Here is a 15,920-nt window from a genome sequence, read left to right on the forward strand (position 1 = left end):
TGTATTACATGTTCAAACTTTAAAAATTATTAATATTATCAGGTTAATAGATGTTTTCTACGGGAATATATAATGGGTTTGGACATTTTAGAGAAATTCTAAATTAATGCATTACAATTTAACACTAAACCCATTAAATTTTAGTCGACTAAATCTACTGTAAAACCTTATTGTATTTCGTCGACTAAAACTAAAACAATTCAGATGACTAAAATATGACTAAAACTAAATGGCATTTTAGTCAAAAGACTAAGACTAAATCAAAATTTGCTGTCAAAATTAACACTGATCTAAATGAATAGTACCAGTATATTAGCTAGGTTACAATGGGGCTAAAGGCACACCCTAACATTTGCTTTTCACATATGATTGCAGAAAAATATATGTTTGAAAATTGATGGAGCAACAGATTTTGTGTGAAAATAAATCATAAAGGTGGTTTGTTAGTTTAAAAATCGTAATGTATGAGGTGGCAAGGAGGTAGCCTACACACAGGGTTAAACCAGCACAAAAGACACATAGTATTGATACAAATACTTTAGCTAAATTAATATACTTTTAATAATCCCTAAGTTGATAGTATCGGTCAAACTCAAAAGGGGGGGGGGGTCACCATCGTGTATGTTGTCAGTCAAACTCCTTATAGTGCCCCCATTTTTTGGTTTAAGCCACTGCCCTTCAAAATGTCTGTGCACGGCCCTGACCCTGACGAGAGGCGACAACACAGTCGGCTTTCATCGGCGCTAGTTCGTCGGCGTCGGCTTGGTGTGTTCCAGGCTTAAATGCCACCACAGCCAGGCTGAGGAAAAATGGGTTGGTGAATTCACTGAATTGTGTTGAGTTCTCAATCATTGTATGTGAATGGATGCTGTTCCCTCCTTTCACGTGGGAAAATGATTGCCTGAAATAAACGATGACTCATTCGGCCGTCTAGTGTTGAACATGGGAAGTATTCCTTTTCTTGTTGGTATAACATCTTTATACAGCCCTCTGTACCAATGCTTAAAGTTATTTTAAAAGGAACTGGCCAACTGAAGATCAAAGTGGAGGATGAAGTTGAAATTGGGCAGCCTTCCAAAGTTCTTACAAGTTCTTGCAAATCACATGACTAAAAGGAAAACATGAAATTGACAGGAAACATTTGCAAAATAAACAATAACAGAATTTAGTTTCAGACCCTCCCCTCTGTTGTTTGATACAGTCCAGAGAGATAAAAGAGAGAGGTCCTTCTCATAGTCTTCAGACATCAGAGAATCATTTCAAATTCAGGGTAATAGCCTATCTGTTTATTTTCAGATGTAGGCTGTCTGATTGTGATATTCAGTGTCCAGATATTCTGTAAACAATCAGTGGAGAAATGGCAGTGTGTGATTTTGGGAAAGAATTAAGGACAGATTTGAATGAGACATCATCTTTCTAGTTTCACAGATAAAATTTTAATTAGACCACCAGGTTACATAATAAATATATAGTATGGGTTTAAGATTAATTGCTTTTTATCTTTTTCTTTCTTCTTTTGTTTTGTTGTATTTCAGAAGTATAAACTTACATTATAAATAAGCTCCAGGAATAGGGTTGAGAAGTTTTTTTTTTACAGTCTATGGTTGAGATCCACTTAAACCTCCGTAACTCTAAAATGATGTTTTGGAATTAGCAACGGAGACAGGCCCGGGTGGGTAATTGGGAGAATTTAACATAATAGTAATTTTTGGTTTTCATGAATGTGAAAAGAAAAGTGATATTTATTTTATAAACCTTATTTCACTGTTAGCTAAATTTCACATTCACAAATGTAAATTTTCTAAATGCAATCCTCTTTTTTTAAGATTTAAATTTGAAAATGAAAACGTATTTTGAATCTATTGAGTTCTCTAAAAACTTAAAGCTATAAGAACAGTTGCTGTGTTTAAGGATTTAGCACTATATGGATTGAAAGACTGAAGGAACTTAATCTGGACTGAGGGACTCTGGAGTTTTGTTGTATTATGTTATTACAATAATTGTTGTTAATGTTTTTATGTTTTTTTTATTGTTGTTTTCTTCTACAAGCATTTAATAAAAACATGAAATATATTTTTTTAAATGTTAATGTATTAAACAACTCTCGAGTAATAATTAAAGCAGCAAAAAGGAGTACAGCGCACATCCATAGGTTTAACTTTGCCTGATCTGCAAACTTATTAGGAATTTCATAGTATTTGTGTAATATCAGTGTAGTAGTTTATTTAAAGTTTATTTTCACATTCTGTTGCACTGTACTGCGTAAATTACAAAATTACTGTAAATATTAATGTCACCTTATTTCTTATTTGAATCATTTCTCTGTAATAGTATATAATTGTTGAATTTTGTGCATTATATAGACGATTATAAAACATTTATTCAATTAAGTAGTTTGAAGTTAAACCACATACACTACATTGTCAATCTCTGTATCCCATATTATGCATGCCAACTCAAAAAAACAAACTCATAACAGTGATAACTTTCACTTCAAAACAAAGATGATTATTGTGTAAAAGCAATATGTACACATACAAACAGTGGTGGATACAGAACGTCATTAATGGGTGGGCCTGGTGAATATACGGAGAGGCCTCGTTTTTTTTAAGCTTATATACACGTCTGATAAATATGTAAACAATTTAAATAGGCCTATGCCTTGTACTCATGTCAGTCAGCCCTCCCGCCTGCTTTAAACCTGAAGGTCATATGTCTGTCATTACTCGCATTTAGTCTATCTCACAAGTCACAACGTTAAAGGAGAACTCCGGCGCAAAATGAACCTTTGGTCTAATAAAACATTGGTACCTAGTCAACCGTTCTCTGAGATTTGTTTTCATGATAATCGAATGTAAAGAGTTTTATCTCTAAAAACTGTTTAGCGTATAACGCTAGTAATGGGGGCATTTAATAAGTAAAAAGAAATCGCTAGTTAATACCACTAACACGACTCAAAATAGCCCCACACGAACACAGTAACATAATGAGGGTCTCTATATGCAAAACGAAGCATTGAGAACTTTGTAAGTGTACAGACCGTTTAATAAGAAGATAAAGATAAAGACAGTCCACTTCGTGTATACAGACAGGAGCCATCTTTGGAAAACAGTCTTGACTAATCAAACCACGAACGACGTGCTAAGTGAGCTGAACTGTATGAAGTTCAGTGAACTTCTGAACTGTATGAATGGCGTTCGTGGTTTGATTAGTCGAGACTGTTTTCCAAAGATGGCTCCTGTCTGTATACACGAAGTGGACTGTCTTCATAAAATATCTTCTTATTAAACGGTCTGTACACTTACAAAGTTCTCAATGCTTCGTTTTGCATGCAGGGACCCTCATTATGTTACTGTGTTCGTGTGGGGCTATTTTGAGCCTTGTTAGTGGTATAAACTAGCGATTTCTTTTTACTTATTATATGCCCCCATTACTAACGTTATACGCTAAACAGTTTTTAGAGATAAAACTCTTTACATTCGATTATTATGAAAACAAATCTCAGAGAACGGTTGACTAGGTACCAATGTTTTATTAGACCAAAAGTTCATTTTGCGCCGGAGTTCTCCTTTAAGTCAGTGCGCGCACGGAGAGTGTGTGGCCGACCCGTGCAGAAAAAAAATCACTGGAGAACGAGCTGATTCTGTTTTAAAATGAATCAAGACAGAAGAAAACAGGTCTGATATGGAAATATACTCAGCTGTATTTCGAGACACAGAGCCAGAAGTGCATTCACAAAACCTAAACAAATGCCAAAGCAGGAGACGGTGAAAATTACAACACAAACTGCCGCCTTTTTCTTTTTTCTTTTTTTTTTCTTTTCTTTTGTCTTCCGGTTCTGTTGTTTTTTATTTTATTTTTTATTTGTTTTTTTATTTGTTTTTTTTATTCAGTATTAACAATATAATACAACAACATCTGTTTATGCCAGGGTTAATACACAAAATACACTACTAAAACAGGCATACAAGACAAACAATAACCATAAAATTAAATTAAAAATAAAACAAGACCAAATTACATAAAAGGATGCAAATTAAACATATTTAGAGAGTACAAGATCGGTCTTAATAGCCTTTCTATTTTTAAGACCTCTTACAGTGGTGTGATATTGTTTTAGCTCTGCTAAAAGGTGTTCAAAATTTGGTTTGGACTCTGGCCATTTATATGGAATTTTCCTAAGACTAAAAACAATTGGACAAAAAAGAAAAATCCTTATCTGTTCCACCATCTTCAAAGTAAATAAACACATCTTTTCCCCTCAATGTTAAAGTTTTTCCAGTTCCCTTTCGTTGTCACTCCGAGTTCCGTCGGATGACGACGAATGGGGGTTTCGCTTAGAAAGCCAATCGACTTCGAGTACTACAAAACGAGCCAATGGCAAAGAAATGCCATGGGTCTGCGGAATTTGCATAGCGTAGCACCGCCCCACCTCGTGGGTATTTAAGGAGCTCGCTGGCAGCAAACCGGCATGTTTTCGCTTCGGAGCCAAGGTGATCCTTCGCTCCACAAGCCATTCCTGTACTGTCAGTTCTGCAGACGAGCGAGATTCTCTGGTGTTGGTGTGACGGCGATCTCCGGCGAGGACGCGCTTCCTGCTTTTCTGTCCGTGATTCGACAGCGAGTGTGTTTCTCCCCGGGCGCTTCAACACAGTCAGAGTTTCTTTTTCTCACAAAAGAGCTTGCACGCGGCACGTCTTTTTAAAGATGCCTCGCCCGTGCACTTCTGGTTGCAGTAGACTCGTTGATGACTCTGATGGGCACGAGTGGTGCATAGTGTGTTTGGGCGTTAATCACGCTAGAGCAGCACTCGTGGATGACTCATGTTCTCTCTGTGGGAACATGACCATCGCAGCATTACGATCAAGACTCGGTGATCTCGCAAGAGTGAGGGTCCCCTCATCCACACCCCGATCTACTGACTCTAGAAATAGAGCTAGTACTTCGGCTAGTGGCCAGGGTGATCTGAGGATGACGGTTTGGAACAAAGCGCCGACTATCAGTCCGTGCCCAGCCGCATCCTCTCCAGTGCTGCAACCCGTGAGTGTTCGGGGGATTCCGGCGGGATCATCTTCGGGTGTCCCGCGGGTTTCCTTTGACGCTCCAGAGGATGACGCGATGTCTATCGCAGCATCACAAGGTGGGTCTGAGTCTTCTGGAAGTGAAGACTCATCACAGCTGCCACCTTCGGGTGTGAATACAGTTGTGCTAGAGTCTGATCCAGAGATGACGGCCATGCTGTCTCGAGCCGCCGCGAGCATCGGGTTAGAGTGGAACCCTCCGCCCTGTCCCGAGCGCTCGCGGCTGGATGACTGGTATTTGGGTCAGGCTGCGGACCCCCGTCCGCGTCAGGCCCCGATACCTTTCTTCCCGGACGTGCATGATGAGATCTCGAAGTCCTGGAAGACTCCCATGTCTTCCCGTGACCGCTCGCTGATTTCATCCGCCTTTCCTCCCCTCGATGAGGCCGCTGCCCGTGGGTACACTGGGCTCCCCCCGGTTGAACGCTCTGTTGCGATGCAACTGTGTCCTCAGAGCGCTTCTTCTCGTGGTGAGCCTAAGCACCCATCCAAAGCCTGTATGTACTCGTCTGCGTTAGTGGCGAAGTCCTACAGAGCTGCGGGACAGGCAGCCGCCTCTTTGCATGCCATGGCCATTCTGCAGGTCTACCAGGCCCAGATGCTCAGGGACATGCACGAGGGCAGGACAGACCCGGGGCTCTTCAATGAGCTGCGCGCCGCCACCGACCTTGCTCTCCGAGCGACGAAGGTGACCGCACGCTCCCTGGGTTTGGTGATGTCCACAGCCGTGGTCCAGGAGAGACACCTCTGGCTTAATCTTGCTGATGTGGGGGATGCCGAGCGGTCCCGGCTGCTCGACACCCCCATATCGCAAGATGGCCTTTTCGGCGGTGCAGTCGAGGATTTTGCCCAACAGTTCTCGACTGCCCAGAAACAGACTGAGGCTATTAAGCACATTCTGCCCCGACGGCCCGCTGCTGCCTCCACTCAGCCGACCGGGCAGAATACTCAGTCTGTTTCCCGCCGAGGGCGCCCTCCTACGGCTCCCACCCCTCCCGCCCGGCCCAAGCAGCAGCCTTCACCCGGGCCCGGTCGCGGAGGAGGCCGTAGGAAGGCGCCCCAGCCCTCTCCAGTCCCGCCCCCCGCTAAATGCCGGGTCAAGCGGCGCTCCTGAGACGGGCTGCTCAGGGATGATGTACACTTCTCAGGAGGTGGTAGCAGGACCACTCCTTCCCCCGGTGGAGGGCCGGGGGAGAATCTTGAGAGAAGTGACACATTCATCCCTGAGCATACAGAGTTCTTGGACGACACGGTGCGCCGCCCCCGGGCCGTGCACCCCTCGTCCTCCTCTGTCCCAGAGCCGGATGACAGTGCGCGCCGTCCCCGGACCGTGCCGCTCTCATCCCCCTCTGTCGCCAGACCCCTGGCAGAGCAGACCCCCGTGGAACGTTCGTCCTTCCCTGGTCTCCTCTGTCAGGGCGCGGTTCATGACTGCACCCCCACATCGGGCCGCTATGCCGTCCACGTCTGGGTCAGTCATACCGCCTCGCTGCCCCACCGACGGGAAGTCTGTGGTTCGCATGACCCCGCTGGTTCAGTCCTTGGGAGCCTGGCTAGAGCTTCCCAACCTGTCCCGCTGGGTCGCACGAACGATCAGGCTCGGCTACGCGATTCAGTTCGCGCGGTCTCCTCCCCGCTTCAGGGGAGTCCGCTCCACTTTGGTCGGTGGCAATGCCCCTATCATGAGAGCGGAGGTTGCTACCCTGCTGGCGAAGGGTGCGATCGAGACTGTCCCTCCAGCCGAAATGAAGACCGGCTTCTACAGCCCGTATTTCATTGTCCCGAAGAAAACCGGTGGGTTACGGCCGATCCTGGACCTGCGCGTTCTGAACCGCTCCCTTCACAGGCTGCCGTTCAAGATGCTCACCGCCAAACGCGTTTTCGAATGTGTGCGGCACCAGGATTGGTTTGCAGCGATCGACCTGAAGGACGCCTACTTTCATGTCTCCATTCTCCCTCGACACAGACCGTTCCTTCGGTTTGCTTTCGAGGGTCAGGCATATCAGTACGCAGTTCTCCCATTCGGGCTAGCCCTGTCCCCTCGCGTCTTTACGAAGGTCGTCGAGGCAGCCCTTGTTCCCCTCCGGGAACACGGGGTTCGCATTCTGAACTATCTCGACGACTGGCTGATTCTAGCTCACTCTCGAGATCAGCTTTGCGAACACAGGGACTTGGTACTCCGCCATGTAGCCCGTTTGGGCCTTCGGGTCAACTGGGAGAAGAGCAAACTTTGCCCCGCGCAGAGGATCTCTTTTCTCGGTATGGAGATCGACTCGGTCGCCATGTCCGCGCAGCTTACGAGCGAGCGCGCGCAGTCACTGCTGACTTGCCTGAGACAGTTCGAGGGCAAGAGTGCGGTTCCACTGAAACTTTTTCAGAGGCTCCTGGGGCATATGGCATCTGCAGCCGCGGCAACGCCGCTCGGATTGCTTCATATGAGACCGCTTCAGCTTTGGCTTCGCGACCGAGTCCCGAGGTGGGCATGGCAACACGGCACGCTCCGAGTACCAGTTACTCCGACCTGCCGTCAGACCTTCACCCCGTGGGGGAACCTCAGCTTTCTACGGGCAGGAGTGCCTCTGGAACGAGCTTCTCGGCATGTTGTTGTAACGACAGATGCCTCCACCACGGGCTGGGGTGCCATGTGCAATGGACGTGCTGCCGCGGGCTCCTGGATAGGACCCCACCGCTTATGGCACATCAATTGCCTCGAGTTGCTGGCTGTACAGCTCGCCCTGCGCCGCTTCCGAGCCGTGCTCTCGGGCCAGCATGTACTAGTCCGATCAGACAATACCGCGACTGTAGCGTACATCAACCGTCAAGGTGGTCTGCGCTCTCGCCGTATGTCGCAACTCGCCCGCCACCTCCTATTTTGGAGTCAGAAGCATCTGAGGTCGCTTCGTGCCATCTATATTCCAGGAGCTCTGAACTGTGCAGCCGACGAGCTCTCACGGTTTCAGCCCCTCCCGGGAGATTGGCGACTCCATCCCCAGTCGGTTCAGCTGATTTGGGACCAGTTCGGGGACGCACAGATAGATCTGTTTGCCTCTCACGACTCGACCCATTGCGCCCTGTATTATTCCCTGACCGAGGGCACGCTCGGCACGGATGCACTGGCGCACAGCTGGCCGCGGGGCCGCAAGTATGCGTTTCCCCCAGTGGGCCTCCTTGCGCAGACCCTGCGCAAGGTCAGGGAGGACGAGGAGCAGGTCACCTTGGTAGCGCCGTACTGGCCCACCCGGACCTGGTTCTCCGAACTTGTACTCCTCGCGACAGCACCTCCTTGGCCAATTCCTCTGAGGAAGGACCTCCTTTCTCAGGGACGGGGCACCCTATGGCACCCTCGTCCCGATCTTTGGAACCTCCACGTGTGGCTCCTGGATGGGACGAGGCAGGTTTGAGTACCCTGCCACCAGCGGTGGCGGCTACCATCACTTCCGCCAGAGCGTCGTCCACGAGACACCTCTACGCGTTGAAGTGGAACCTCTTCGTCAGCTGGTGCTCTTCTCGCCGAGAAGAGCCCCGGAGTTGTTCGATCAGTGTTGTGCTTTCCTTTCTTCAAGAAGGGTTGGAGCGAAGGCTGTCTCCCTCCACCCTTAAGGTCTATGTCGCCGCTATTGCCGCACAGCATGACCTTATAGAAGGTAAGTCTTTGGGGAAGCATGACCTGATCGTCAGGTTCCTGAGAGGAGCGAGGAGACTGAATCCTCCTCGCCCTCCTCTCGTACCCTCTTGGGACCTCGCAGTGGTCCTAACTGCCCTGCGCAGTGCTCCCTTTGAGCCTTTGCAGTCAGTCGAGCTAAACTTCCTATCTATGAAGACGGCGCTTCTGACTGCATTGGCCTCCGTTAAGAGGGTAGGGGACCTGCACGCATTCTCCGTTGACGAAGCATGCCTGGAATTCGGGCCGGCGTACTCTCACGTGATCCTGAGACCCCGGCTTGGATATGTGCCCAAGGTTCCTACCACTCCCTTTCGGGACCAGGTGGTGAACCTGCAAGCGCTGCCCCAGGAGGAGGCAGACCCAGCCTTGGCACTGCTCTGTCCAGTACGTGCTCTTCGCATCTATGTAGACAGAACGCAGTGTTTCAGGACCTCAGACCAGCTCTTTGTCTGTTATGGTGGGAAGCTGAAGGGAAAGGCTCTCTCCAAGCAAAGGTTGTCTCACTGGATAGTGGACGCCATTGCTTTGGCATACCAGCAGCAAGGTCGACCGTGCCCCCTTGGTGTGACTGCCCACTCCACCCGGAGTGTGGCATCCTCTTGGGCTCTAGCGCATGGCGCCTCGCTAACAGACATCTGCAGAGCTGCAGGCTGGGCGACACCTAACACATTCGCCAGATTCTACAATCTCCGAGTGGAGCCTGTGTCCTCTCATGTACTCGCTTCAACCAGCTAGTACCGGACCCGCTCAGGTGTCTTCGCTTGCTCGCCATTCCACTCTACAGACTGGATACGTGCGATATTCTCCTCAGGTGAGCTTCTCCGAAAGCCCTGAGTTCCTCCAGCACTCCTGACGTCGGCGCCAGTGTCTCTTGCCTGCGCGTCGGCTAGGTGCCTCCCGTGTGCATGGTACCTCCCGGAGCTACCCCCACATGTGTATTCCCACTGTAAGCCTCTCTGAGCATGTGTCTTTCCCTTGGCAAGCCACCTTGCCACCCCTGGGGTTGAAATATTCCACCTGCGGCTGGACACCCCAGTGATTCCCCATATGCATCCCTCGGGTCATATGTGTATTCTTAAGTCCCCCCCTCTGGGTTGGCAGTAATTGCATACTTCCCTAAAGTTCTGGGATATGCTCCCCAGTGTACCTTGGTATTCCTGTGTTAAATAGGAGTCCTTCGTCCGTGCTAGTCTCACGACAGGGATCTCAGATTTACGCAGGGCACTGGAAGACAGCTGAGAAATGGCGTGATTAGACTGGTATCCCCATTCGTCGTCATCCGACGGAACTCGGAGTGACAACGAAAGGGAACGTCTCGGTTACGGATGTAACCCTCGTTCCCTGAGTAGGGAACGGAGACGTTCCGTCTGTCTGCCACTTCCGCTGTGCCGCGGGGATCGCCTGAGCTCAGTCTTGGCTCCTCAGCGAAGAAAACATGCCGGTTTGCTGCCAGCGAGCTCCTTAAATACCCACGAGGTGGGGCGGTGCTACGCTATGCAAATTCCGCAGACCCATGGCATTTCTTTGCCATTGGCTCGTTTTGTAGTACTCGAAGTCGATTGGCTTTCTAAGCGAAACCCCCATTCGTCGTCATCCGACGGAACGTCTCCGTTCCCTACTCAGGGAACGAGGGTTACATCCGTAACCGAGACGTTTTTCATCTTATATAGTTTTCAACATCCCTCCAAAATATCTTACTGTATGTACAATCATAAAACAGATGACAAATTGTTTTATCATAATTACCACAAAAGGTACAGGAATATTCAAATCAATTTTAAATCTCTAAAGTTTTCTTTGCTGGGTATATTCTATGTACAATTTTATAAGACACCTCCTTTATTTTATTATTTAAGAGGAACTTGTCCCCAATTAACCACATTCTTTCCCATTTGATTTCTTCAAACTGAGAAGCCCAAAAGGATCGTGCTGTAGGAAGTGTTTTAGTGTGCATTAGATTCCTAATGTATTTGTTTGGACATTTTTTGGTAGTGATGTCAATGTCGCCAAGGAAAATTTCTTGTGTAGTCAAATAACTGCCACTTACAACAGTTGAGTTATATTTTAAAACCTGAATGATATTTCTTGGCACAGCATCAAAAACAATAGCATATTCCCTAGGGGAGACAGGAAATTTTGCTTTTGAAAGAAACTCGTCGTATGTTAGTAACTGACCTTCTGTGTTCATGAGTTGTTCAACTAATAGAATGTTGTTATCAACCCATCTTTGGTAATATATAGATTTATTTTTATATTGAATATTCCTGTTGTTCCAAATATAACATTTCGTGGGAGAAAAATTGTGTTTGTAGACCATTTTCCAGGCTAACAGGGCATGCTTGTGAAAGTTGGCCAACTTCACAAGTAACTTCTCAATTTTAAAATCACATTTCAACAAGAAGTTTAAACCTCCCAGTGAATCAAAAATGTATTTGGGAAAGATGTTCCAAATGGTCTCTGCTTCCTTAATTAAATTACTTAACTATCTCACCAAAAAGGAATTACTTAAGGTTTCAAAGGTCAACACGTCAAGACCCCCATCTTTTCTTAAATTACATAAAATATCTTTACGTAAATAATGGGATCTATTCCTCCAAATGAAATTAAATAAGATCTTATCAAGTTTTTTATATAGCATACACTAGCTGGCATTCCCATGGATAAAGATAGATAGACAGCACGTGATATCCCTTCTGCCTTAGACAATAAAACTCTGCCGTTCAGTGACAAATCCCTCATCAACCATATATTAAATCTTTTCCTTATTTTCTCTACTATGGGGTCAAAATTGAGATTGCAACGCTTTGTTTAATTTTTATCAATGATAACCCCCAAGTATGTTATTGTATTTTTAACAGGAATCCCACTTATTTCTGATAAGTCACATTCCTTTATTGAACAGGCGGATTTATTTAGATTCATTCTTAAACCCGAGACTTCGGAGAATTTTGTGATAGAATCAATTGCTTTGATAACCTCGTGCTTATTACGGAGAAATAATGCCGTGTCATCCGCTAACTGCGAAATTTTTTATTCTGTACCTAATGTCAATATACCTTGGAACTGGGCATTTTTAATATGTCTGGCCATGATTTGTGTAACAAGGAGAAAAAGAAAAGGGCTAAGGGGACATCCTTGTGGTATTCCACGACCGACCTCAAATCTAGGAGTTGTGCCATGCCATGCACAAGTTTAACTGAGCTGTTACATCCTCTGTATAGAGTTTGAATAGCCTTTAAAAACTGTTCTCCAAAACCAAAGCATTTGATCGTTAAAATAAGGTAAATACAACTAAAAAAGGAGCTAACAATTGGTCAAAAACCTTGTAGAATTCACTTATTAGCCCATCATTCCCTGGCGATTTATTTTCTTTTAGAGAGGCAATACATTTTTGCACTTCTGATAAACACTACCGCCTTTTTCGGAGCTAACACAGTGTTGCGTGATAGCGTCATTGGACTGACACGTGAAATGCTGACATAATATTTTTCTTTTGTAGCTATTTTTCGTAGCTACTGTAGATATTTTAAATTTGAAATGTCATCAGGAAACGAAAAAAATTAAATAATTAATCAATAATTAATCAATTATTATTATTAAAATTAAACATTTAAATATTTTTATTAATCTGATTGGGTGGGCCACTTGTCAACCTGGGTGGGCACGTGCCCACCCATAAATCTGCCCCTGCATACAAATAATCACATACATATCTGTACACCAACAGGCAGACAGACACACACATCAATATAGCTTAAAATTCCCATCCATCATTGAAATAACAATCAACTGAGCAATAGCCCTCAACCTCCCATCAGAATAAAATCCCCGCAGGACTCCTTCTGCCATCACTACACACCCAGCTGGGCAGTCCTTGTGTATTGCAGTGCAGTGACAGAGTCAGCGACTGGCACCCGGAACTCTTGCTTACTGTCAGGAAATATCACTTCAGTTTACAACACCTAATTTAGATAAAATATAGACCTTATGTAGCCCCGCCCCTTTTCAGCGCTGCGCTCGTTGTCTTTTGACTTCCGGTCTGTATTTTCACAGCGATCTTGCATAGGTATGAATGAACGGCTTGTAAAAAAATTCCCGGTCGACATTTGTTAAGACATCTGCTTTACAATGCTTATGATTAACATTACAATGCTCATGATAACTTTCGTTAACTCTACAATAAGTAAATCCACTTCACCAGCTAATTACTCCTGGACAGCGATGCCATAGAAATATACAGAGTGGCAAAAACGGAAGTTCATTCTAAAGATGACGGCGCGCTTGTTTCTCTGGTGCATAAGGTCTATAGAACAAACAATATTGAATCATTTTGAAGAAAGGCATTAACATAGTAGAGTCATACTGTCACGAATGCAGCCTCTGTGGCTCCCTCCGCTCACCACCAGAGGTCACCATCTCCTGAGTACTAACTCTTTGGACTGCATGACTTTCCCATTGACTTTCTCTATTTAAACTGTTCTCTCAGCTTCCTCATTGCGAAGTCTTGTCTTGCCATGCAAACATTTCTAAGCGTTTATTCCGTGTGTGATTTCCCGTGTATGACCTGTACTGTTTACTGGACTCTGATTCTTTGCCGCCTGCCTATTCTGATTGCATCTGCCTTGTCATTTGGTTACCCTGTGTGTTTGTCACCTGCCCTGATCTTCAGCCTGAACTCTGACTTTGATTCTGCCTTATCTACATTGTGCTTGAAGCCTGTGATTGAACTCTGCCTGTTTGACTTGCATTCTGTTTTAATAAAGCTGCATATGGATCCTCACGCCACTGCCTCCTCGTTACAGAAGACTTCGCCAGATCTCGATCCAGCAGCATTCTACCACTTCACCACAGAGGTCACTGCTCAAGCATCGGTCCTGGCCATACACCATCAACAGCTCAACCGATTGACTTCGGTTACTGAAGATCTGGTAAAGGCATTACAATCACTTCAGCTCCAAGTACCCAACGAGCCTGTTCCACCCCCCACTCCGCCTCAGGCACAGGCTATTCCCAACACCTCCAGTCCTCATCTCGCCTTCCCAGAAAAATTTGATGGATCTCCAGACCGATGTAAGGGATTCTTACTTCAATGTTCTATGTTTGTCAGTCAACAACCCATGTTGTACCCGGCAGATGAGAACCGCATCGCATTTGTGTTTCACTTCTCACGGGGAGAGCGTTGGATTGGGCTACTGCAGTATGGAGAGAGGATAGACCAACCTTCCCTTCATTTAGGGATTTTATTCAACGCTTCAAAGAGGTGTTTGAGCACTCCGTTGGAGGAAAGGAGGCGGGTGAGCAATTGCTATCCCTCCGGCAAGGAAGGGGTTCGGCGGCGGATTATGCTTTATCATTTCGCACTCTCGCAGCTCAGACGGGGTGGCCAGACGATCCTCTCAAGCTCCACTACCGTAAAGGCTTGTCTATGGAGTTGCAGTCTGAACTTGCCTGTCGTGACGAGGGGAGATCACTGGAGCAATACATCGATCTTTCCATCAAGATCGACAATCTCCTTCGATCTCGTCGCACTAACCGTCTGTCCACTTCCTCCATGACACTTGCAACAGTTAACTCAGACGTAGAACCCATGCAAATTGGCTTAACACGCATCAGCGAGGAGGAGAGAGAGAGACGCATTCGACAGAGCCTATGTTTGTACTGTGGATTACCGGGACATTTAAGAGCAACCTGTCCTACTCGTCCATCCCGCAATCCCACTGTGGTGAGTTCAATTCCCAAATCCACTACTAGTTTAGAGATTGCAGTCACTCTGGAGATAAATGGGAGGGTCGTTGAGACCGTAGCATTGATTGACTCTGGGGCTGCAGGAAACTTCATCGATATGTCTTTTGCGAAAAATAACAATATTCCCCTTGTTCCCTATGACTCTCACTTGGCAGTCGCAGCGCTAGATGGCCGACCTCTGGGCTCCGGTCGTATCAAATTCACCACTGAAGATCTGCAGTTGAGCACTGGAGTCCTCCACACTGAAACCATCCGTCTGTTTGTTTTTCAATCACCACAAAATCCCATCATCTTCGGACTTCCATGGCTGGAGCTGCACAACCCCTCTATCTCCTGGACTAAGAAGCAAATCACTCAATGGTCAGACTTCTGTCTTCACAACTGTCTTCACAACTTGCCCGTCAAGAAGGGGAGCGAGACTTCCTTAACAGAGCCACTTCTCAGTGTCTATCAGGATCTAGCTGAGGCATTCAGCAAAGTGAAAGCATCACACTTACCTCCTCACCGAGCCAGTGACTGTGCCATAGATCTTCTCCCAGGAGCACAACCTCCCAAGGGCAGAGTCTTTCCGCTGTCACAACCCGAAGCAGAGGCTATGAGATCCTACATTCAGGAGGAACTCGTCAAAGGTTTCATTCGTCCCTCCACGTCACCCGCATCAGCAGGCTTCTTCTTCGTCAAGAAGAAAGATGGAGGTCTTCGTCCCTGTATCGACTATCGATCTCTCAACGACATCACAACCAAGTTCCGTTATTCTCTACCCCTCGTCCCTGCAGCTCTCGAACAACTCAGACAAGCAAGATATTTCACCAAACTGGATCTTCGCTGTGCCTATAATCTCATCCGCATTCGTGAAGGGGACGAGTGGAAGACCGCATTCTCCACCACGACGGGGCACTACGAATATCTTGTTATGCCGTTCGGTCTGTCCAATAGTCCTTCCGTGTTTCAGGCTTTCATTAACGACGTTTTCAGAGACATGCTGAACCAAAGTGTAATTGTTTATATTGATGACATCCTCATTTACTCTGAGACTTATGAGGAGCACGTTAAACACGTCAGAGCGGTTCTGAAACGTCTCATTCAACACCAATTGTATGCCAAGGCAGAGAAGTGCGAGTTCCACCAAGAGACCATCTCCTTCCTCGGGTATGTGATTAGCTCGGGAGGGGTCGCCATGGATGAGAAGAAGGTACAGGCGGTAGTTCACTGGCCCCAACCTACTACTCTCAAGGAACTACAACGCTTCTTAGGTTTTGCCAATTTTTATCGGCGGTTTATCCGTAACTTCAGCAGTATCGCTGCTCCTATGACATCCATGATCAAAAAGGGAACCCAACGACTTAGCTGGTCCTCAGCAGCTATAGCAGTGTTCCGTTCTCTAAGAGAGAAATTCACGTCCGCTCCCATCCTGCACCATCCCGATCCCG

The sequence above is a fragment of the Rhinichthys klamathensis genome, unplaced genomic scaffold, assembly GCF_029890125.1.
Source record: "Rhinichthys klamathensis goyatoka isolate OS25496 unplaced genomic scaffold, OSU_Roscu_1.1 h1tg000665l_1, whole genome shotgun sequence".
Classification (NCBI taxonomy): Eukaryota; Metazoa; Chordata; class Actinopteri; order Cypriniformes; family Leuciscidae; genus Rhinichthys; species Rhinichthys klamathensis.